The 23,926-nt window shown below is 41.1% G+C and overlaps 1 protein-coding gene across 4 annotated transcripts in view; it reads left to right on the plus strand.

Annotated features, from left to right (window-relative positions):
- Positions 1–23,926, plus strand: part of MAML3 (mastermind like transcriptional coactivator 3) — a 243,445-nt gene that overhangs the window by 119,798 nt on the left and 99,721 nt on the right. The window contains exon 1 of one of the 4 annotated variants that reach the window (XM_072928756.1): positions 4,643–6,295. The exons of the other annotated variants lie outside the window; for them this stretch is intronic. The gene's annotated coding sequence lies outside the window, so the exon portion shown is untranslated. Of the gene's footprint in view, positions 1–4,642; positions 6,296–23,926 lie in introns of those variants that run through there. 4 annotated transcript variants of the gene reach the window in all.

Raw genomic sequence — 23,926 nt, forward strand, 5'->3', positions numbered from 1 at the left:
AAAAACCAGGCTGTGCCAAATCAACACACCTTCGAGGAGGAATTTCTTCCTCTCCTTGGTTATCTCAGTTCTCCTTTGACTCATGCAGAAGGGTAGACAACCTATGTAAACTTGTAGCAAAATTATAAATCTCCCTGTCTATAAACATATAATATTTTTTCAAATCTTTAAGACTATGTCTCAACAAGACATTGAACATTATTTTTAATCATACTGCACTTTAGATGTATTTTCATTAAATGCCAGGGTTTTCATTTATTTCTGTTTAGGAAAATAATAAGAAAAAGGGAGCTAGACCTTCCTTAAAGCATGTACTATTGGACATAGTTTTTTTCATGCCAGTCCTGACGTGAGTTCTCTTTAAACTGATAGTTACAATCTCTAAAATTCTTCTTCAGATGGAAACTTCTCCATGCCTGTAATAACATGTATCCTTTTTGAAATGAGGCAGAAATATTTTAGTGAGGAGTGTTCATGAAAGCTTTACTTACCCCTTTACTATTTTTTAAAAATTTCCTTGTATTAACACATTCTCCCATCCTCTTGTTTTGTTTCTTTGCCACTTCTTTGCCACTTCTTTGTCCTTCTGTGTAGAGCAGGTGTTTTCATTCAGCTGCCTACAGCAATGCTGAAGAATTTTCCAGGGCAGTTGCAGTTAAGATAACATCCATCAGCAGGTATGAGGAAACCACAGCTCTTCATGTGCATTACCTTGCATTTGTCTACACTGAATTTCAGCTGATCAGAGAATATTTCCTCAACATCTATGGAAATTATATAGTTATTGACTGAGGGGAAGAGAGAGGATAGAAATTAAATGGTCACAATATTTGCTGAGTATTTGCTAGCCGAGAGGGAAGGCTTCTTTGAAATGAGACCAGTTTCTCACAGTCTCATTTCTCTGTGCTGTTCTCTCTCTCTCCATATCTAACAACAGGTTTAGGGAAGGTGTGCAAGAAATTTCCTTTAGTTGTCTTTATTTAGCCAAGACAGGGCAGTGTGAAGTTGGCATTGCAGGAGTTGTGTGCAGGGATTGTTTCAGGGCTTCCATTTACTGAGGAAAGGGAAGGTGGATCCCCTGGCCTGGCTGGGGTGGGGAGGGTGGAGTAAGCTGCTGGCAAACACTTATCCCTGAAACTGAGAGCTGTAAGGGCAGAGCTCACAGCAGGCTTTTTAAGCATGTAATAAAGCCTCCAGGGTTAGGAGGCTGCCCTTCTGTTCCCTATGCTTACAGGTGGATGCCTCCCCAAGACAAGATTTTGGGAAAATCTTTTCCTCCTTGAGAGAAAACCAGCTAAAAATTATACACAAGTTCTTAGTTCCAATGCAGAACAAAGTTAATGTGTGTGTACCTCCTGCAGACTTGTGCTTGCCTTGTGTTAGGAGGGGCATTGGTCTATCACCTGAGATAAAATTGGCCAATGCTGGGGCACACATCTGGGGCAAATGCTGTGTTTGCTACCACAGAGGATTCTGAATCACATTAAATAAAGACAAAGTCAACTGTAATCCACATTGAGTTCAGCTCTCTGCAGTTGAGAACACACAAATTTGGAAAGTGTTAACCTGATTTTTGCAAACAGAAAAGCGCTACCCAGAAAGTTCAATTCAATTTTCAGTTGTTCAAGCCAAAATTCATAGCTCTTTTCCATCCCAAGCATCTGGAGCTTCACTGTTGTCACTACTGTTTCTTCCTTGTGCTGTGGTACATTTATTGCACAGGAAGCTCTTGGGCACATGAAAGTTCATTTTCTAAGCAGATTTACACATGGTCTTATTGAAACTTCATTGATATGGTGAAGTGATGCAAGTACATATGTATTTAGGATATGTGTCTGTACACTTTCTAGGTAGCCTGTGGCAAGTGCAAACAGAATGTTTCAAATGTGTTTCTATCTTTAAAGACCAAACACACCAGCTGAGCCATCCATAGTTCCCATTGCCATCCAACCCCCAAACCCTGCATGCTAAGGCAGTCAGGGTGAGCCAGTTTTGAGCACCACCTCTAGCTCAAGATTTGGCATATGAATTATAATTTATGTGAATTACTTTTAAACAAAACTCTGATAATTTTTAAAGAAAATTTCTCATATTTCATACTGCCTGTTCATGTGTTTGATATGACACCAAAGGGTGATAAAGCATGGTCTTTAGAGCATCTTTCTTGACGGTGAGCTTTTGTTTCTCCTCATGATTCTGCCTGAGCACCTGTCTGCTCTCTGCTTGTAAATGGCACATGTTACTTTGCAGGCAAGTTCAACCATGGAAAACTGCCCATGACTGCTGCTGGGATCAGGGTCACATGTGCAGAAAAGAAGGTTGATCTTGGCCTCTCTCCATGGAGAAGACCATTTTGTCAGAGACCCATGGATTTTATCCATCGCCTCAACTCTGACACTGAGCTTCTAAGACTTTGGAGAAAACTTGAACATGGTTAATGTCTTTGTGCTAGTTTGCCAGAACACCTGCTGCTGCACCATTTCACTATGGTATGTACTGGGCTGAGTGTGTTTTGGAAAGCAGAATAGTGATGAGAATGGTGCAGTGTAATGCTTTCAGTATTACCTGGTCTGCTTTTCCTTTATCACTACTGATTTAACATTTGTCATAGAATCAGTAAGGTTTGAAAAGATCTCTAAGATCATTGACTCTAATTGTTAATATAGCACTGCTGTGTTCATTGCTAAACTGTGTCCTCAAGTGCACCCCCCCTTCTCTCACAATGTACTGCTGTGTAATGTAATCTTGTTATATTTATAAAATGCTCTTTGAGCATATATGTCCTGGGACTTTTTTACATGGCATTAAAGCAGTTTTCTGCGTGTGAAGTTACACCTGCCTATGGCCTGTTGAGAATGGGTGTTCAGAATGCAGTGTCTCTTCACCAGGGAAAGATGAAGTATGTTCACTGCTGGATTCCTATTTAAAGAGAAATCATGCAGGTGTTGTAATTGGAATACCCAAATAGTGGGCTGAGCTTCTCCTCCTGGGGTCCTGTTGCAACTTTGATATACAGACTTAGCTAAAGGTTTTGAAGGCAGAAAGCCTGCCAGGAAGAATAGTAGCAGAAAGTGGGGAAGATCAAGATATCAAAGGCAGTGGTTCTGACAGAGGAGAAATCTGCAGTGATGAGGCTCCTATGGATCTTTTACTTTCTCTTGCCAGTGTTCAAGAGCTCTCTCCCCTCAGCAGAAATTTAAATGGGAAGCAGTGGGCATTAATACTTTGTGCTTGTCAAGAGTGGCCCACCAGAGCCAGGGAGGAGGGAAGCTGTAATTTACTTCTTTTCTTGCTGGCTTCAGTGAACTTGGCTCACCATGTCTCCCTCTCTTGCTCTTGTAGAATGCATCTGAATTCGGTGCAGTAAATGTGATTAATTTCTGGTCTGTGTTGAAGAGCACAGAGTGGTGCTGTCTTGCTCTTGGGCTTCCTCAGACATACACGTCATGTATCGCTTACCTACTATACAGGGTGGTTATGAGGATTAATTAGTTAATGTTTGTACAGCACTTTGAAAATGTAATGCACTATTAGGCTTTAGTCTCTGCTTGATGCATGAGTAGAACACCCATTAATCTAATAGAAGTTGCATGCATTCCTCAAGCAGGGAATACATAAATGCTAGATATAATTTTAATTATTATTGTATTTTGCAATATTCCTTGATGATGGTTTTATAATTTAGCTTAACTTATTTTTAATATATAGCTGGCAGAAAAAAAAAAAAAAAGTTCTTAATTTTTAATTTTGCTTTCTAGAACTCCTTCATCCTGAAATAAGCAATCATCCATTGTTCATCCTGTTTCATTATTTTCTTCCCCTTATTCTATCTTGTGCATGGTCTGACCAGAGGTGAGTTTCTGTGTTCTGCAGTTGGCAGAGGTATCTTGCTAGCTAAGGAAGCAGACTCATAACACCTCACACAAATAGTATTTGATTACTGCTAATTACAGTGCTGTCACATAGACAGGGGAAAGAATGTTGGCTGGCTTTGTCAAATAGCAATGAAATAACCTGCTGTCTGTCTACTGACTTAATGGCTTTAATTGCCAGCGCATAATCAAGATCTGGTGAATTTGTTTGAACATATCAGCAGGCACCAAATATTTCAATTAAGATCAAGTTGTATAACTAGTGTTGCTTTAGCTAGAGTAGGATTCTGGTAAATTCAGGTTTTTGAGGCTCATTAAAGGGTACTTGGCAAGAGACAGCAAGCAAATGGGCTTGAATTGTTTCTTCTTTTTTTCAGACTTTGAGTAACCTTCCCCTCTGATGCTACTGGACCCTTGTAGGTGGTTCTCTTTTATTTTCTTTCAGTCTGTTTTCTTTCTCAGGATGATGTCTCCCAAAAGAGTTCATGCACTATAGGTTTTCTACTGTGAATAAGGTCTGCGTTGTCTTGGGCCATTGAGACAACTCCTTTGGCCTGGAGTAGAGTCTGTCCCAAACTCTGGAAGGAGGCTTGCTGCAGCGAGAATGGTTTAATAGTCCCTGAAGAAAATTATAGAATTGTACAATATCCTGAATTGGAAGGGACCTACAAGGATCAAGTCTTAACTCCTAGCCTTGGACAGGACAACCAAAAGAATAATGTGCCTGATAGCATTGTCCAAACCATGTAAATGTTGATAGAGCTTTTTTTTACCCTTTTGACACTCCTCCTCTTGCCAGAACAGTCTTTTTCAATAAATCAATCCCTTTCCTATAGCCAGTGGAATATACAAGAGTTTGAAATAAATGCCTTAATTATGTTCAGCTTTCAGAGATGGTTTTGTCCCAAACTGTCAGAAGGTGCTTTATTTTTTTCAAAGCCTCAAAGATTTTTGCTCTGTCTTTGAAGGATCCTTCCTTCAGGGATTCAGGCCCATTCAACCAGATCATTACCTTCTTAAGCACAGAAGAACAGGTCCTTGTGATAAAATCTGCAAGGCCAGGAGCTGGACTTGCCTTTGCTCTTTCATTAAAGGCTGAAACAGGAACTTCCCACTTTTCTGAATCGACTTTGAGCACTGGATACTGTAGACTACCCTGACCTATTCTGTTCATATTTAATCATGACATTTGAAAAGACCCACCTGGTCCAAGTTATGCCTGTTTACCTCATCAGTTTTCATTTTGCTACATAGTTGAATTTTCTGTTTTATTTCTGTGGTTCCTATGGCTTGTTGCCTGGTAGGTATTATTCTGGATTGGTGGGTGGATTTTCTCGGCACGTAAATGATCTTCTTAGTTTTGATGGTTGAAATTGATGTCTTGATATCAGGATAAATGATCTTTCCTTGTCTGTATGTTGTTATCTTATCTATGATGCTCTATGACCTTCATCCACATACCACTCAGTGCAGCTTTGTTTGACCCCAAGACCTAGCTGTGACCTGTCGTCTCCCTGCCTTCATAAGCCATGTAATCTTAGGGATCATGCTCAGCAGGCATACACTCAAAAGCTGGCATGCACCTTTAGAAAGTTGTACCCATCCCCTGCTTAATTCTGGCGAAGCTGGAGTCATTCTTGTGTGTGTTTAGTGGGAACTGTCAGCGCTCCACAACTGTCTAGATCAGACCTGGAGCTTGAGAGCTAAAAATACCCCAAAATGCAGAGATGATGTATGACAGACAGATTTACATTTGCAGAAAGGCAGAAAATTAAGCCAGAGTTTCCTTCCTACATTTTTTTTTTCATTTTTATGTTGAAGAGACAAAACCTAGACCACTGAATGCTGCCACCAGTTTTTCTTCCTTTGGATATGCATGTGTATGTGCTTCAGTGAGTTTACAGCTTTGTAATGGATTCTATATATGGATATTTTAAAGGTGGTATCATAGTAATAATAGGGTAGGGCAGAGATGCTGAGCAAGGTCAGTGGGTTTGCACAGTGATGAAGTCAAAGAGTAGGAGGAATGAGGAGGGCTTGTGAGACTACATGCTTCATGCTTGCTATCCTTGAATCTAAATTTAGCTGAATTCAGGAAACTTTAATCACAAAGAAACCTGCATTAAAAAAATCAGATAGTCTTTAAATTTCTTTTTTTCTTTTCTTTTTTTCTTTCCCAGATACTCAATTTCATTGTCCAGCTTAAATGACTGAAGTATCAGTCACACAGTTGCACTGTTCTCAATGATACCACACAGAACTAAATTACATAATGTGATAACGGATTTTCCATCTCTACCAATGCAGAAGATGCTGGGATAGCTGCTGCCTAATCGCTATACATAAGAGCCACCACTGTGATGGACAAGGAACAGTCAGTGAGCCCTACTTTGGAAGCGGAAAAATAACAACAGAAAACAGAGGTTTCACACTTTGTTCTTTTGCTAGTGTGCTTTCCATTTTCTGTGTTTACTAATACGATCCCATATAGGCAACCCAGTAAGAACTTCCATGTTATGAAGTTCATCTTCATTTTCTGCTAGATAAATATCTGCTCTTTGGAGGATGCTGTTTCTGTTCATTTTTCATTTCTTGATTAGTTTTCCATTTCACTGGTTGACTGTAAACATCAGTGTTCTTAAAAGTACAGGTCAGATGCTTGGAAAGGGTAAAGCAGCACAGCAAAGCAGCTGCTTCTGCTTTTACCATCTGATACCCCCTTGTTGTCTTTTTTTTTTGTCTACCACTTGTGCATTTTGTAGCTCTGAGCAAAATTTGTTAATATTATTATTGGCAGTTATATCTTCATTAGTTTCTGTCTTGCCTATAAATGCTACCAACATTCCTGCCTTGTTTATTTCTGTTCAAGAGCTGTATGCTTTGGTAATTTTTCAAGCTGTCATCTCATACTTCCAAAGTCACCAGATTTCTTTCACTTCTGAAAGTGCAGTCTTTGAAGTGTCTTTTACTCCCTGCAAAGAGGTCACATCCAGCTTTTTAAAAAATATAAAAGTCTTGTTTCCTTCTAATTATTCTCCTCAGTAAGAATTAGTCTGCACTGGTGCAAGATGCGTGTCTTTGGGAGCTCTGCTAGCTAGTGGTGAAGTTAGAAGTTCTCCTCTCAGTCTGTGTCCTCTTTAATCTTAATGAGGTGTAGGGATTGTGGATAGCAGATGTATGAAATCCTGAAGGTTTTTACATTGTCTTTTAAATTCAGTCAAAAATAGTACTGCTGAAATGCTCCTATCATAAAGAATTGTTGGGGATGCATGTGCTTGGGTAGTGAGGGAGGTAGCAGAGAGCTTGCAATAAATAAGGTGGAACAGAGCAGGGACAGGCACTACCAAGGTCAGATTCTTCAGTGTTCACTCCACTATTTTGATTATTTTTGTAATTCTCATTTTATTTTTGCTGATGAAATTTCTTGTTGAATGCCCTTCCGTGGAAAACTTAGTAATTTTCCTACATAGTTAATATTCAGATATAAAAAAAACCCTATTACAGTCTAAATGATGAATAGATGCTAATTTATACATATATACATATACTCAGAATGCCTAATTAATGATCTTCTGTGTCAGTCACGGATATGCAAATGATCATATTTTGCGAGTCTTATTGTAATTGTGTTGCCCTGCTGGCTTCAGTTTGGAGGAATGTTTTTACTGCAGTTTAGGAAGGGATAAGAAAGAGACTGAGCAACAGAGCAGTGAAGAACAGAACTGCTGTGCTGATCAGTCAAAACCAGGTAGATCCTGGTTGTTTTCATGGGTGCCAGAGGCATTTCTGGAGCAGGAACTAAGTTAGAGGATCTGAGTAACTCTCTGGAGAACTCACTTATCCCTGTCCACTACAAAGTGGGGTTTATTCACTATACTTTACTGGACTAATGCCTGCAGTAATGTTGCGAAGTCTTCATGAACCCAGCATTTCTCATTTTTCCTTTGCTTTGCTATTGATGCAAGATGTTCCTCAAAAAGTAAAAGATTCTCTGTGTATTTTAGTAGACACTACATAAATAATTCTATTCTCCATAATTATGGAGGACATTAATAAAAATAATTATTTGCTCCTCTGGTACATATGTGCACAGAAGTTGCTCCAAATCTGCCAGTCCTGGGACTGGGACAAAGGAAAATGGACAATGTTAATCATTGTTATGACTATCTTTTTGATATCTTGGACTGAAAACAGCTGTGAGGGTGGAAAAATCTAATCATGAAAAATTTAATACAATTACTGGCCTTGGAAAATATATGGTTTTTTAAAAAAAATGAATGAACAGAAGCTTGTTTCTAACCCTCAAGCACTTGTATCAGGGTGCTGTATGTATTTGCTGTGGGCAGCTATTTTATCAGGTGCCAGGTATTTTTTAAAGGCCTCCCTTTGTTCCCCTAATTCCATGGTGGAATTTGTTTGTATTGTTTCACCTGAAGCTGTATCTGTCAGCAGAAGGTTGTGGGTATGCCACAGCCCAGGGAAAAGGCTGAATGTCACTTTGAGGAAACTCAGATCTTGCCTCCAGTAAGGAGAGATCATGGCTCTGCTCTCAGGACAGCTCTTAAATCCCTGCTGGGATCTGCAAGGAGTTTGCAGCAGAGTAGCTATAAAATCATGGCTCTGAATTGGTCCTGTGGGCTGGGATGTCAGACCCTGCTTGGGAAAGCTATTGATTCTCCAGACACAGCCTCAGAGGACAGGGAGGTGGTGTGATCTGTACTGCTGTACTCTTTCCTCCCTCACACAAATTATGAACATTGTGACACAGGGATCCAATTCTTCTCCATAAGAGCCGGATTACCTTGGTCCTTACTGCTGCAGGATTGCAAAGTTGGAGTCTGTGCCTCCTGACAGTTCTACTTGGGTTATCCTCTTTGCCTGCTTGCTTTGGCTTTGTGGTCACTTTTAGCCATGTCAGCATATTGAAAATTGCTGACAGTAAACACCAAGGGCATGCATGCATGTTACAGAAAAAAAGAAACAGCCACAAGGAAAACAGCCTTGGGTAAACAGTGGATTTGCTCACTGTGAAATGTTCACAGCTTCCACACACAGCCTGTAGCCTCTTACTAAATACAGTTTATAAAAGACATGGATACAGACTGTGACACTGCTCACTTTTCCATGTGACTTTTGGTATATGCAGTAGGAGAGAGGTTCATCCTGCGTGGTGCTGCACAGAACAGCAGAAATATTAAGACTTCCAAGAACAGCAGCCATAGACATGCGGGATCCTGGATTTTATGTCAGGAAATTTAGCCATTCATCCACAAGACAGCCTGGGATGTCCCAGGGTCTGATGCTCTGCACTGTCTCTGTCGTGCCCACCTTCAGGAAGGTGGATGATGTAGTGTGCAGATCAGTATTAAATGCTGTGCACTGGAGCAGGCCTGAATTTTGCACAGATTAAATGCTGGGAAAGGGAGGGCAGAAAAAGGTATATCCTTGGGCTCATCCAGGGTAGCATAGACTGGGAAAACATGCTTCTCTTGTAAGTACCTGAGCACATCCCACTATTTGGTAGTATGTCCTGGGTATCCCCATGTTCCTGCAGCTCTCCTGTAGTTTTAGCATAGTTAGCTATCAGGAGTAGAGCTGAGGTGATGGATTCTTCTTCACTAAGCTTGCTTAGGTGCTGCACAGGTCCACGGAACTGGCCACAAAGCCCACAGCCCAGCTTTGAGCTGCACATTGCCAGCAGCTGGACTCAGCTTACAGAGTTCAGGGAGGAGCAGGCTGGACTCTATCAAAAATGGCTTTTTGCTAGGAGCATATTACTATTTTTATAGTTTACCCAGCTGCAGTACAGCTGTCCAAAGCAGTCATAGCACGCACCTTCTTGGAAACAGTCATCTTGTCTGGTGTTGTCAAACCTCAGAGCTATGTCCACCTCTTCAGAGGCTCTCACCCAGAGCTGCTTACCCACGCACAAGAAGTTCCAGCAACATGGGCAGTGTCATGGAGGGTTAACCCAGAGCTTCCTTCCTTTTTTCTTTGCCCCAGAAATGGTACAGGATGCAGATGAGAAGACCTGCAAGCTGGACCAGAAACATAGACAAAACACAGGCTAGAGTTCCATTTCTACAGAGTTAAAAGACAGCTTTTTTGTGGAAATTATGAATTATTCTGCCATGTGATGACGCAGTTAGGATTCAGAGCTGATCTATATTAGTGAAAGGAATGAGAGAGAGGTGTCTTTATGAACAAACTGTGGCCCTGCAGGTAATAAACCCAGATACTGATATTTGAAAAAAGCAATACGAGTAACCATAAATTCCATAAATTCCATAGGAATCCCACTAATTGACACAGACCGTTGCTCACCCAAGGCCATGCTAAATTCCTGGACTTGGAGAAAAAGAGCAGAGACACAAAGAAAAAGAAGGGGGGCAGGAGAGAATGCACATTGGAAGGTGGGGGGTGTCTGTATTAGGCAATTTGGGAAGTCTGTACCTGTCAAGTACCTCAACCAATAGGGGAAGAGAGAGGGAAATGCAGCTGGGAAATTAGGATAAAAAAGAGGCTGCATCCTCTATCAATTTGAGAGACCCCAGGGTGATGCCCTGTGGCCTCTCCTTTTATTCAAATAAATTTGTATGACTGCACTGTCTCCTTTTTGGACATAAACTTCTGACATCATGGGTTATTTTCCTGACATCAGGAATATCTAATTAAGAAGATGGTTTCCAAACTCAGTTTACATTTGGTGGAATCTCATTCATGCCTGTTAGCCATGCTGCATTTTAGTATGAGCTAGTCCAAGCTGGCTTAAATCTCTGCTTTACACTGAACTAAAGAAAGACAACCCAAAGCTGACGGAGTCCTTACTGCCTTCCAGCTCAAGGTAAAATGCCATGAGAAGCAGTTGCTGGAAGCTGGCTAGAGATCAATATTAGGGGAAAAGTCAAGGGTTTGGGGGATTTGTCTTTGTGTTGTGTGTGTGCTGCCACCTGCTTGAGCCAACAGGTCTGGCAGAGGCTGCTTTTCCTGCCTGTGAGTAGGGGATGCCCTGCCCTGAGCACTGTGTAGGCAAGGAATAAACCAACCAAAATTATTGACACCGGAGACTACTGCTGTAAAGCTCCCTGCACTGGAACCCCAAATATTTCTTAAAGAATTCCTAGGAGGAGGCTGGCATATACTGGCTGATTTTGTAAATCTTGCATTAGAAAGGGGGTTGTAGATCGGAGAGCCTTCTGCTATATTTGGAATGAAACTCCATGCTCCCGCTGTCAGGATGGGGCCTTAATTACAGCATGCTGCAAGCTTTGCTTTTGTGAAGGATATTTTTCTGCACTGCTTGCTTCAGAAAGCACAGTTTTGCTGCTATTTTTATGATGCTTTTGCAACAGCAGCAGGAGTTTAAATGGGTTAGGTGAAATTTGAGAAGGATTCTCTGACAAAACCAGCAATAGTATCTGTGTGGTTCCCAGTGTGGAACTCTTACCAGCTGAAATTAATCAGTGTCAGGAGGAAGTTGTCGCTCGTTGCTGATGCTTTTTTTTCCTTCCTTTTTACTTTTCCCCCCTTCCTGCAACTTGCAGTTCACTTTTTTATTACACTGCAAATTATGTGCTCATGTTTTTTAAGGATCCATATTTGCTGCTTATGAATAGGGAACTGCTAGAGGATTGCAAAGCTGGTAAATTTAGCAAGTTTTACATCCAAAAACAATGAAAAGGTGCACATGATTTAGCCTCCCTGTCTTAAGATGTAGCTGCTATTTGCTTACAAAAATTGCCAAGCTCTAAGGATTCCTTATCATGGAATTGGGATGCATTATGCAGAGACCAGAATGCTTTGCTGCAGGGAGTAGTGTTGTGTGGTGTGGTGGTGATCAAGAACTTTTGGGGTGAATATTGGACATGAACAGCAAAGGATCATAAGGCTACAGAGAAAAATGTTTAGAAAATAGAAAACAAGGAAGATTCAGGGATAAAATGGGGACTGGGTGGTCTGTTTGATTTTCCTTAAGGACTCCTTCCCTCATTCAGAGGAGTTACCTTTCTCCTTGAGCTGTGTGTGCATACAAGGTAACTTGTGGCAGAAAGAGTTTTAGTTTAAGCAGCAGAAAAAACTTGACTTCTCCCCAAACAGTGCTATGTCGAGAGATACTATGTTCAAATTGTGGACAGCACAATTTGCATAGTCTTGCCTGTTGCTGGGGATAAGGATTACAGACTAAATTACATTGGCACCTTTCAGAAAGTTCTCAAATGCAATCCAGGACTGAGTTCCCATCAGAGCTACTCCATGAAATCTGCATTGCTGCTGTTACCATTGTACTGCAGGAGATGCTTTTGGTGTTTTGCACTAATCAGACGTGGGGGGTAGTAAAGCAGGGCCAAGGTATGCTGACCTGTCTTGTCAAACAAAGGAATTTGAAAATCCAAATTCAGGCTGCACCTAGGAAAATATTCCCCAAAGAAACTAAGTAATTCAAAGTGAGCAGCATCTGCCCACCTTTCTTAAAATAATTTCAACATTGATTAAAGCTGTCATAAAGTAGAAAAACCTCAATTTTTAAATGGTAGCAGATAATCTTCCTAGAAAATATTTAATTTGTCAACATGCTACACAGAAAGTAAATAGGACATAACCTGCTGGAAAAAACATTGTTTTCATTCCACAAATAGTAATGTAAATGTTGAATTTGCTTTTATTTCCCCTCCTTGGTTTTTGAAAGGAAAATAAAATAATTGGCCAGATGTCTTTGAGATTTGATGATAGATTACAGAGTACAGAAGCTTGACACCTGCTAGAAAGTATTCTTTCTGCAAAAGCTTTTATAATGTAATGATATAAATTCATCTATCTAGAGTAAACTATTTTCAGTTCCCATGGGACTCTCACATGGTGTAAGGATTCTACTGAGATTGGTTATCCAATGAGCAGAAAATGTATACAGGTGCCATTTGCAAAATCCCAAAAGAGAGAGACTCTAGTTGGAAATAATAATAATTGAAAACATTTTTAATTTAGCCAAAGCTAAAGACATTCTCAAAGACATTCCAGCAACTTACTAGAAAATTACTGCTACAATAATAAACAATCCCAAAGGCTGGACACGAGTTACCTAATTCAGGATCAGGAGGTGGTATTTTGCCTGTGCACTGTTACTTGGGTTTAAGGGTATCATGGCTGCCCTCCTGTGAGAACGGCGCTCATCTCCTATAGAAAGGATGAAAAGTTTCCTCACTTTTTAAAATACTGAAGGTCCCTCTGTTTCTAGAAACTTGCCTGAGTAGAGCTGCTATCTGCAAGTTGAACAAATAAACCTCACTTGTCCCTGCCTTCCCTGTGATGTGTGACTCTTGGCTCAAGCAGTACTTTGCGCTGTGAAGAAAAGAATTTGTTGATACGAATTTATTAATTATGCGTCATATTTTGACATTCCAGTTCTTTACTTATCTATTCAAAGCATCATCTGGGAAAGTAGAATGAATATTTTGCCTGGAACAACTCTGTTGTGCTTATGTTTCTTTAAAGATAATCTATGATGTTAAAATCCTTTGTCAGTGAGATCTAGGCATTAGCCTTTATACAATTCTTGCTGCAGTTAGGAATTGCATAACAATCTGATTGTTATGGATAAAAATAATAAACTAGTAAGGATTAGCAGAATATTTGTCAAGAAAAAAGGAGACTGGTTGTTCTGTCTTTCTGTGGAATGTGTAGAGACAAGCTCTTCCACAGAGACCAAAGCTTTTGGAGAAGAAGGGATTGAAATGGTTGATTTCATGTAGCTTCATAGAATAAATGTTTTGACTAATACCTTTCCCAGGTCATTGAATATATTAATACAGTAGAGTTTCTTTGCTATAGGATGTTCTATTTCCATGAAGGCACTTCCATGAATTTGTCTTTTTTTTTGCTGAGAAGTACTGACTTACTGAAGCAGACTAGGCAAAGGGCTTCATGTTTTTACCTCCTCTTGGTCTCTCTCAATCCCATCTCTTCTCTTTAAAGGTCCTGTAACAACTCTGCATCAGATGGAGTTTTGAGTGAAGATGCTGTGATTTATTTTTTTTATCTCCTTACTCCTAGTCAAGGTACCAGTATGCTCCTTTAAGGAGAGCTGTATCAATGCTGTTTATTCTCTCTTAAATGTGTTGCTAGTTCATTGCAAGGTTACTGCTGGCACCTCAGGGCTTGGTCCAGCAGGAATGGCCAAGAGGAAAATTGGCACCTTGAGACCTCCTGTTCTCCAGTTCCCCCAAGAAGTAGATGGGTGGAAAGGCAAAGCAGGGAAGCACTGGAGAGAATGTTGCTCTGTCTGCCTCCTTCCTCCTATAAATGGTAGTGCTGGAAACTTCAGTTTGGAGTGGAAATCTTTCCATCTGAGATGACAATTATGGCAGGTCTGGCTTAACAGTTGCTCTCTATCATCTTCTCTTCCCAGACCCTAACTCAGTGACAGCCAGGCTCTGGTTTCACAACACACCCATCATGGGCCTTGGGAAGAAGAAAGGCCCAAAGGGTCAAGAGTCACCTGTTACTGAGCAAATTTATCAGACCCAAAGTTTGATTTACTCAAAGTAAATTAGATCAGGCAAATATTTAGCTGTCCAGCTGGTAAACATCATGGGGCATATAATAATAGTATGTGATGGGGTGAACCACTAATAGCTGGACAAAGGCTCAGCAAATGTCAGGACAGACATGCAGGGTATTCCCTGCCCTGAGCCAGGCACAGCCTCTTGGCAGAGCCCCAGACACAAGAGAGTTGGTCCAGGTAGGGGTTGGCCGTGGGACCTAAATGAGGGAGAGAAGAAAAAAGACATTCTCCTTTCTCTACTTTCTTAAAATCAGTGCTGGCTGATGTTCCTGTTGTTACTGAATAAGTAGCAACACATTTCAGAAATAAACATCAATAGGAGCTGGAGATGCAGAGCTATCATCAGCACAGTCTTTATACTCCATGGGGTTTCCCTCCTGTCACTTATTTTTCTGAGGAGAATTTTCTGACTAAGACAATGCTAGGCTGCTTTGTTACTGGCTCTCTTTTTGTCAGTGCACAAGCAGGAGATGCTTTGTAAGCTGGAATGAAGATAAAGTCCTGGAAGACAAAGTAATCAAATGAGGGAGGGTTGAAGTGGGGAAAGTGCAACTCAAGTATTCCCTAACTTTGTGGTGTTCACAGCTGGGTTGCAGCTGACACAAGGGACCTGGTTCCTAGTGGATCTGAGTCTTAACACCATGTGTTACTTGCAAAATCTGCCAGGTTCCTGTCATGAGGTCATTCTGCCCAGCAAGGAGCAGGAAGACAGAAGCTTCTGCAGGTATTAGCTGCCAAAATCAGGCAGCCCAAAAGGCTGCTCACTTGGCATACCCATGATGTCTGTTGTGGTTTTGATTTGCAGCTGTTACTCAGGTAGGGGATTTATGTGAAGAGTGGATCATATCCAGAATTATATTATTTACAAGACTATTTAAATTCTGGAAACTTTGGTTTGGAGTGATCACTTGTTCAAACTGCAATAAAATAATCCCTGAATTTTTACTGGAAGAGCATCCAGGGAAGGCTTTGGACATATTTATATGGTTTCTTTCTGTCTGCACAACACTGCCAATGATAGTCTCTGTACTTTCGTCTGAAGGAGAAATGAAGGCCAAACAATGCAAATCTTGTCACTTCACAGGCAGAACTATCAGCCTGGCCACTAATACAGAAGTATCAAGAGAAACATTATATTTGCCTGGATTTTTTTTTTTTTTCCCCCTGTTCTCAAAGCTTTCTAAAGGATTTCCTTGGGTGGAACAGATGCAAGGCAGAAGTACAGTGGAACATATGCAAGCTGGATAATTAAGCAAGAGCTGAAATGTGCAGTGATCTTTCTCATACATCGCCATGCATCCACATCAGCACACATCCCTGTGAGCTCAGAGAGAGGAGGGAAGCTGTTCTAGGAAAGGAGGTGTGTGATGGTGTTACCTATATAAGAACACTCTCACAGCATGTCCAAAGAAGTGTAAGCTGGAGTTCTGTGGGTCACTGTGGAGCTGGACTGACTTGGAGGGGATTGGATACCTGTCCCATAGCTGGGTGAGCTTTCCTGTAGGCATCAGTATAAATTGTCTATGAATAGCATGGTCTCTGAAAAATTACTTTGAAATCTGAGTTTTAAATTCATATCTGAATTTTGATCCCTAAGTTACCCTTGCCAGTTACTGGAATTGCATTATTCTGAATTATTGATTTATTGGCTTTATTGTTACCGCTAATAACCATTCATCTGATTATCTAAATATGCCATAGAGAAAAGAGAAACTATATGTTACTGGATGACATTAAATCCACATTGTAGGATCTAGAAATCTGGTGTCTCAGGCCGAAGAGGACAGTTGTTCCATTTAGTTGGTAGAAAAAGGCCTGGTGCCCTGATCAGCTGCAATCCGTTTTATGCAAAAAAGGATTTTTTGCATTATCCTTTCAATCTGCTGGCAGTGCTCAAGACACCAGAAAGATACTGAAAATGGTAATTGGTTTGCCCTGCTGACATGGGCACCTAGAAAAACTACCTTGCAGGCCAGATCCAGTCCTTATGGCAAAGGCTGGCCCTGCCCAGTCCTCAACATCACTGCAAGTGAAACACTTTGGCTCTGTCACAGATTATTTGGGGAAGTACCAGAATCCACTTTAGAAATTATTTCAGTGAGGGATTTTAAGGGGAACCTGCCACTGTTTTCAGTTTGTTTTAAATGCTGTACTATGAGTTGCAGGAATCTGAGGAGCTGGTTGAGATACAATACCAAAAGTTCCTGCCTTTCCAGGGGCTCACCCACTCTCGCTTGTAACTGAGTGCTTCCCATGGAGGCCTGGGACTGCAAACAAAGCATTTAGTCTACCTGTAGTGGTTTGGATTTGTAATGGTGAAGCCTACCTCCAGATTTGCCCTGCAGGAAATGAAGCAGGAAATGGAATCTTCTCAATTTCCTTTACCTCAGCGTCACCCTGTTCATCTTCTGATGAGATGATACTATGGTTGAGGAGCATTCAGAGGATTTTTTTCTTTCCCCTAGGTGTTTCTCCTGACAAATGTAGTGTCTGTCAATCCTTACATTTATTTCTCTTGAAAGTGTGAATTATAAGAATGTTCAGTTTTGTTGTTTTTTTTTTTTTTTATCTAAACAGATTACAGACATTGGATGTAAAGCAATTTATTACACTTTTCTTCCACAGTATTGGTTAATAGGAAACTATCTCCATTGTGTAAACCTAGGTTCTAGGTTCCTGGAAAAAAGCTATTTTATTCTGAGGAATGATCAACTTAATCTGTAAATATATGACTATGCTGTCATGGTGCATTTTATTAAAAGGGGATGGGAAGGAGGAAGTTCTTGTTGCTTTAAACTTTATTGTGTTCTTTGTGCATTTCCTAGAGTCATATCTCAAAGAAGGAAACCAGTCAGACTCTTCAGAAGTACCATTTCAAATCAAATAGTGAAATATGTTTTAAACAAGTAACAAGTATGTAAATGTATGCCTTCAAGTAAGTGAATCTCTAAAAATTGGTAGTAATTTCATTCTGAAATTAAAATCTCCTTGGGGATTCATCTTCAGTGACCGTGTCTACACATCTATTTTGTCACTTGTGCTAGTGTATGTCAGAGAGCATGTATTCTGTGGTCCAGGGCCAGCTCAGTGCCCAAGGAGGTTCTAGGCTGAAGGGAACAAGCAAAAACTGGAAATCACTGAAATGAGATGGAAACTGGAGAGAAGCAGACCCTGAACAAGCTGAAAGGACCAGAGTCCCTTTCTTGAGTCCCAAGATATCTCTTCAGTGGTTCATGGAAGACAGTGGGTGGTAGATCCTCTAGCTGCAGTGCTAGAGTTAAGAGAATGAAATTAACCTCTAGCACACCTTGTGTTATTTAACAGCCTAGACTGTCTTTCATGGTATAGCTCCCTGTGCATCTCAAAGCTGGGGAGCTGAAGATTATCAACTCGCCAGCACAGTGGGGTGTCAGGAGGCAGGAAATCTTGTTGAGGAGTTCAAGGATAAGCAGCATACCAGGATGCAAAAGGAGACAGCAAACAGCCTCATCCTGCATTTCAGTGGGATGACACACATGTGGAGGTGATTGTCAGCTTGCAAAGCCCTTCTCTGGAGCAAATACTGATATTCCTTGTGGGATGCTGTGGCTAGACCTTCCTGCAGGACTTCCTCTCACTGCTGAATGTAAGCAAGTGGGAAATCTACCTTTCTTGTCAATCAGAGCTTCCCAGTAACAGTAGAAGGAGAAAAGTAGCAGGATTCTTGGCAGTTTTGCTGCTGCCCATAGGGTACTGATTATCCTTAATGAGTCTTATTGATTTCACCTCGCAGCTTCTTGGGAACAGCAGAAGCCTGTCTGCAGACTCAGAAACACAAGCACATCAATGGTCATGTTTTAGAAGTTATTTATGCAATCACATGGGCAGGGGGTTTTGTTCTTGTTGTGTTGTTCAAGTTAAAGGCTAGATTCTACAGCAGTTGATGATTTTAAGAGCCACATCCTTCCCCAGTCTCATCAGGAAATCATTCCACTGAGTAGGTGAGTGGGTTTCTCAAGCCCTCACATAAACTGTATTCTCAGCTTCGAGAGAGAAGGAGTTACGTATAATGTGACAATAACCTCTTGGGGATGTCTGGGTGTGATGCTTTCAAGACAGCCTGGTTTTTGTTTTGGTATTGGTTGGGCTCTGGCTGCTGCATTGATCCACCCAGGACAAGGATGCTCTTTGCCCTGCCTTCTTATTAACAATCTCTGTTCTAAGGTATGGAAATTAAATCTCTTAATTCCAAGCCCTAACTGAAGAGCAGTGTGTGGAAGGATTCCCCCTTTATCTAGACATGATGTCTCCAGCTCATTCTCCCCCCTCCCCAGCTCTGGCAAGAATACCAGCAAAAACAAGTGCTGTTTGTTTGTGTTTTGCTGTAAAACTGAAAATAAGAAAATTACTGTGCTCTCTCTTTTTTTTTCTTTTTTTTTTTTTTTTCAAATAAACAAAACAAAACAAATGTTTCCCAACACTTTTACCCTCTTGGTTTAAAGCTCCTCATTCCTGTCAAAACACCCATCAGGCAGTCACTCTCTAACTAGCTGCCTGTGGTATCCTGTTGCTTGCCCTGAGTTTGGAGTCCGCAGGGGGTTTGCAGCTCTAAGACTAATTCTTGAGCAGGAAAGGTGAGATTTTGGGATTAACTCCATCCTGCCCCCAAAAGTTGTCTTCCTAAATTGTAAGAAAATAAATAAAGAAGTAGTCTCCCCTGCAGATAGCCCTTTCCAAATCTAGACAATTCTTCTTTTCCCTGTCTTCCTTGCTGCAGTGTGGAGAATGGCAGCATCTCCCTGGCAGTGGGAGTGATGGCAGTCAGATGATACTCATCCTTCAGTAATTAGCTAATTGGCACAACCGTCTGCCTTTCAGCCTGCACTTCTTAGCATCACACTGGATTTTTGACCTGTGAGAAGTTTGCTTTAAAGGGACAGCTTGATCCTTAAGCCCATTAGCCAGATGCCAGCCCTGGCAGGGAAATGGTCAGGAACTCTGGGCATGGGCTGGTGCCAGTTGTATTCTGCTGGTCATGCCCTTCTACAGGGCAAACCTGGCCCAGAGTACTGGGGACTCAGCTCTGAGGACAGGTTCACCCTCGAAGATTTTTTCTCCTGATTCCCAGCTGTACACACAGTCCCTTCCCTGCAGCATGGAAGGGAGAGGAAAGTTTTAGCCCCCCACAGCCTTGGAGCTGTGGAACACAGCTAGGGCAGGATGCCAAGCTTTCTGGCTTGCTGGCCTCATCTGCTGTGGCAAATCCCCTTTTCCTAGGTTTCTGGGGGTAGCTGTGGCCACAAAAAAAAAAAAAAAAAAAAACTTGGAAAACTTTCCATATAATTTGCAAAGCCGCTGTCAGAGTGACGTCATCTTACAGAGTCTGTTTAAAATTAAAAAAAACATATATAAAATATAAAAGGAAAACATTCCCTTGCTACCTCCTCTCCTTATCTATCACTTAAAAGTAAAGGAAGTAGAACACTTTAAAGCAGCTTTGTTTCTGTGTATTAAATGAACTGAAATGCATCTTCTTTTCCCCTTGACTTTCTGCCCTCAACCAGGTAAAGAGCAGGTCCATTGAAAGATTGACTATCATTAATCTGAGATTAGGAATTTTTTTCATCTCTCAACAAAGCACAGATCTTTTTTTGGTTACCATCAGCCCTCTGTCATAGCTGCTCCTGTGTAACACTTCCACTTTGATATGACAATGACTTTGTACAGAGGAAAAGACCTTTACCAGGGGAAGGATTGTTTCAAGAATCAATGAAGGATGAACCAAAATTGGCAGCATATAATTTAAAATTAAAAAAAAAAAAAAAAAAGGTAGGAGCAGGGAGGAAAGAGAGCACAACCAGGCCCTCTTAACAATGTGCAGTTGCTCTTTCCCAGCTCGCCCATTGACTTCCTCCTGCCCTCCACAGGCCTGGCTACAGTGAAACCTCATGTCTTCCTAGTGATGCTGAACCAAAATCAGATTTTGCTTTTAGTTGTTCAATCACATTTTCCTTCCTTGAGCTTAGAAGGCACACTTGGGACTTTGTAGTAATTGCCTCCCCACGCTGAACTGCTGATACCTTTATTGGATTGGCATAGGGTTTCAGAGGACTGTGTTTAACATGCAGTGAGCCGCAGCAATGCAAACAGCTCCAGTGTTTAAACAAGCATCCATTAGTCCAGGAAACAAGACAGTGCCAGCCCATTTGGTGCTCTTTAGAGCTGGCAGCCTAAGGGGAAGGGTGCAGCAGGGGTTTGCTGGGAGGGGGGGGGCAGGATGGGGGAGTCACAATTGCAGTGTCAGGAAAACAAGCAAAACATCTCTGTAGGTTTGTGAGAAATGAGCTGCGGAGGGGGGGAGCACTTGGAACTGGGGACATGTGCAAAGCTCATTACTATCTCATTATGTTCAAATTGCAGTCTCCCAGAAGATTGGCATTAATGTGTGATGTGCTGGAGGAAGGGGCTACAGGAGAGCAGCAGGGATATTTTAAGCAAGCTTTTTTTTTTTTTTTCTTCCTTTCTTTTTTCCTTTACATTGAAGAAGCAGAAAAAAAATAGTGTGTGCCAGCAAACCATGATGTTTTGTGCATCAGCCCAATACGGTGCACTTCATCAAACCAGACCAGTGCTCACTTGGACTTATCATAGCACCCACTAGCATCTTTCAGTATTTCCAATAAACCTTCTTTATTTTCAGCATTGCTTAAGTCAATTGTAAAGTTTGGCTCAGTGTGAAACCTCCAACATTCAGCGTCTCAGCCCAGGATTATTTCTCCCCACCCCCAACTGAAAGGATTGGGGAGTCCAGAGGGTACTTAGACTTTTTTTCCCTACCATAAGTTTATGGATAGAATTATGTCCAAAATACTTTTTTTCATGCTCCTATACTGAAATAGCTTTTGTTTTATCCTTAACTGGATCACTGCAGTCATTAGCTTATCAACTGATAAGCTGCAGTCATTAGCTTATCAACTGACATCAGTGCCTGTACTTGCTTCTGCAGGACCACATAACATTTTTCTGATTAAGATCTTGACTGCCCTGTTACTGGGAAAAGACCCATTAGTTTTAGAGCCAGTTATTCCTTAACTTTCTGTACCTGAACATATAAATCCTCTTAAAAAATAAAAGGCAGCTCTCAGCAATGGCTTATCCAAAGAAGAACCGTCAAAGACTTCATGTAGTGGCACCTCCTGCTGTGCTCCCAGTTGCCTGATTTATCCCCTAAACTTTCATTGGGAAGACTGGAGGCATGAGAGGGACAGAGAATGTGCTTCTTTTGTACTCTGCAGCACTGGGCTTTCATAAAGAAGTGTTTCACTAGCACATCCTAGGAAGACCTATGGCTTTTGCTTTCCTGCAGACATCTACTCATTCTGCGATTGCACACAACACACAAAAACCATTGTAATAGGTGGTGTATTGGAGGAGACGTTTATAGCCAAACTGTAGGAAAATCATTCTTCTTCAAATCCTTTTAAGCTACAAGAGCAAAACAACAGTTAAATTAGTCCTGACTCTTACAAAATGCTTGCAAGCCCATAGATCTCGGTTCAGATGGCATATTTTGTTTGAACTTTATTGCCCAGGCTATTTGTTATGTGTTTATCCTTCCTAGTAAACTTTTTTTCTTCTATGGAACAATATTGGAGCCCTCCAGTGGCCAAACTAATCATTCTGAGAAATGGAGTTCAAGTTCTGCCAACAAGGTTGATTTTTTTTCTTTCCTTCCCTATTAAAAATTTAATTTGATGATCTTTTTATATTCAGAATTTATGTGGAGTTAATTTGAGTCACAGCATCATATGTGAAAAGTAAGGAAACCTAGGAAAAGGAAAAAAGAGTCTCTTTGCCTTTCTAGGATCTCCATAATTTTATTCTTCTGTATTTTTGAAAATCTAAGGAGTTTATTGTTTAATTAAATTCTATTAGATTTCATTTTTGGAGAGGATCCCATTATACATACAAGGCAGAGAAAATGCATTTTGAGTATTATGACAATTCATATTTCCTTAAGTGACTTTTATCAGTTCTGTGACTTTTTATCTATGATGTGACTGGACTATTCTCTAGCAAAACCTAATTTTTCAACAGGACATCATAATTTGTTGCAGGGGCCTCAAGCTCATTGAAGATTTTGGCCTCAAGGCTCTCGGTCATCTGTGGCTTTCACTTTCCATGTTGAAATAGATACTCTGCATATATGAAAAACTAGCTTTTAATTACATTGTGTGGATTGAATATTAGTGAGAGGAGTTCTCTTTAGAAAGGGTGTTGAGTTCCTAACAGCTAAAATTGCTTACTTATGCCTCCTCGTGTTTAGTGTGGTAGTTATCACAGTCCTTCCTTCTTCCAAACTGCAATCACAGTTTTCAAAATCTAAAATCGGATAGGTAGGTTCTGGTTGTGTTGGAACTGCAAATTTTGGGTGGAGGTGGGGAATGAACAGGAGAAGAGACGAAAGTATGGTCAATTGGTTATCTTCTGATCTGGTGACCACAATCTGGCATTCAGTCCATGTTCAAAAAGCAGTAAAGCAAAGGATTAAGGTTGTTCTTTTGTACCAGTTTGTCTTTATTTAGGAGCTACTGGAAATGAATTCCTACCACATTGCATTTTATAGCTGCTGCTTTGTAAAATCATATATTATCATTAAAACACCTCATAACGGAACATTGAAAATCTTGTAGAGGGAGGGTTCTGTTTGTTTTATTTCAGTAAAGATCTTTTAAGTAGCATTTCTTCTGCAAACACCTGGGCATAGAAACAGTTGTACTGGGTCATCTCAAAGAGACATTTAGTCCAGTGTCCTCTCAGTGAGCAAGTAGAGTGTAATAAAGAGAGCAGGCACACAGTCAGCCTTCCCTGGCAATTCTTCCAGCTATCCCAGGTCTAAGAACCTCTTGCTGAGCCCATCTGTACACAGTTTGCTTTTGCAGCCCCCTGTATATGTGAATAAGGTTTCTTCTTGTTCCTGAATAGTGGGGTGAAACGAGGAAAGCCAAGAAAACAGCTGTAGCAGAAGCTTCTTGTTTGCATTACATATGGGGGGCATGTTACGCAAATTCCTCTCATGGCAGCAGATGGAATTCCTGCAGCAACCCTAGGCTTTGTCTCTTTTCATGCTTTTCATGTGAGTTTGAAAATTGCTGGAGGAGATGAATGCCCTGCTTCAATTCACCTTTTGAGGAAACTGCTAATGAGGTCAGTTTTCCTCGTGGCTTTATTCAAGACCGTAAACACCAGCAGAGCTGGGAAGAAAGCAGTTGGAAAGGTGGGGAGAAGCTGTTTGCAGAATATGAGCATGCAGCAGGCAAGCAGAGGCCCTGTAGCTGTCACAAGGAAGGCTCATGTCCTAAGGCTACCTTGCCTTCTGCAGCCACAAAACTTGAGCTGCAGAATAGTGTGAGCTGCAGAAGGCTCACACTATGAGGCTGTGAGATCTGAACTGGAACAGGAGAGGGAAAAAGATGGGACTGTGCAAGGGGGGAGCAAATATTTCCCACCTGCCTGA

The sequence above is a fragment of the Taeniopygia guttata genome, chromosome 4 (assembly GCF_048771995.1).
Source record: "Taeniopygia guttata chromosome 4, bTaeGut7.mat, whole genome shotgun sequence".
In the NCBI taxonomy this organism is placed as follows: domain Eukaryota; kingdom Metazoa; phylum Chordata; class Aves; order Passeriformes; family Estrildidae; genus Taeniopygia; species Taeniopygia guttata.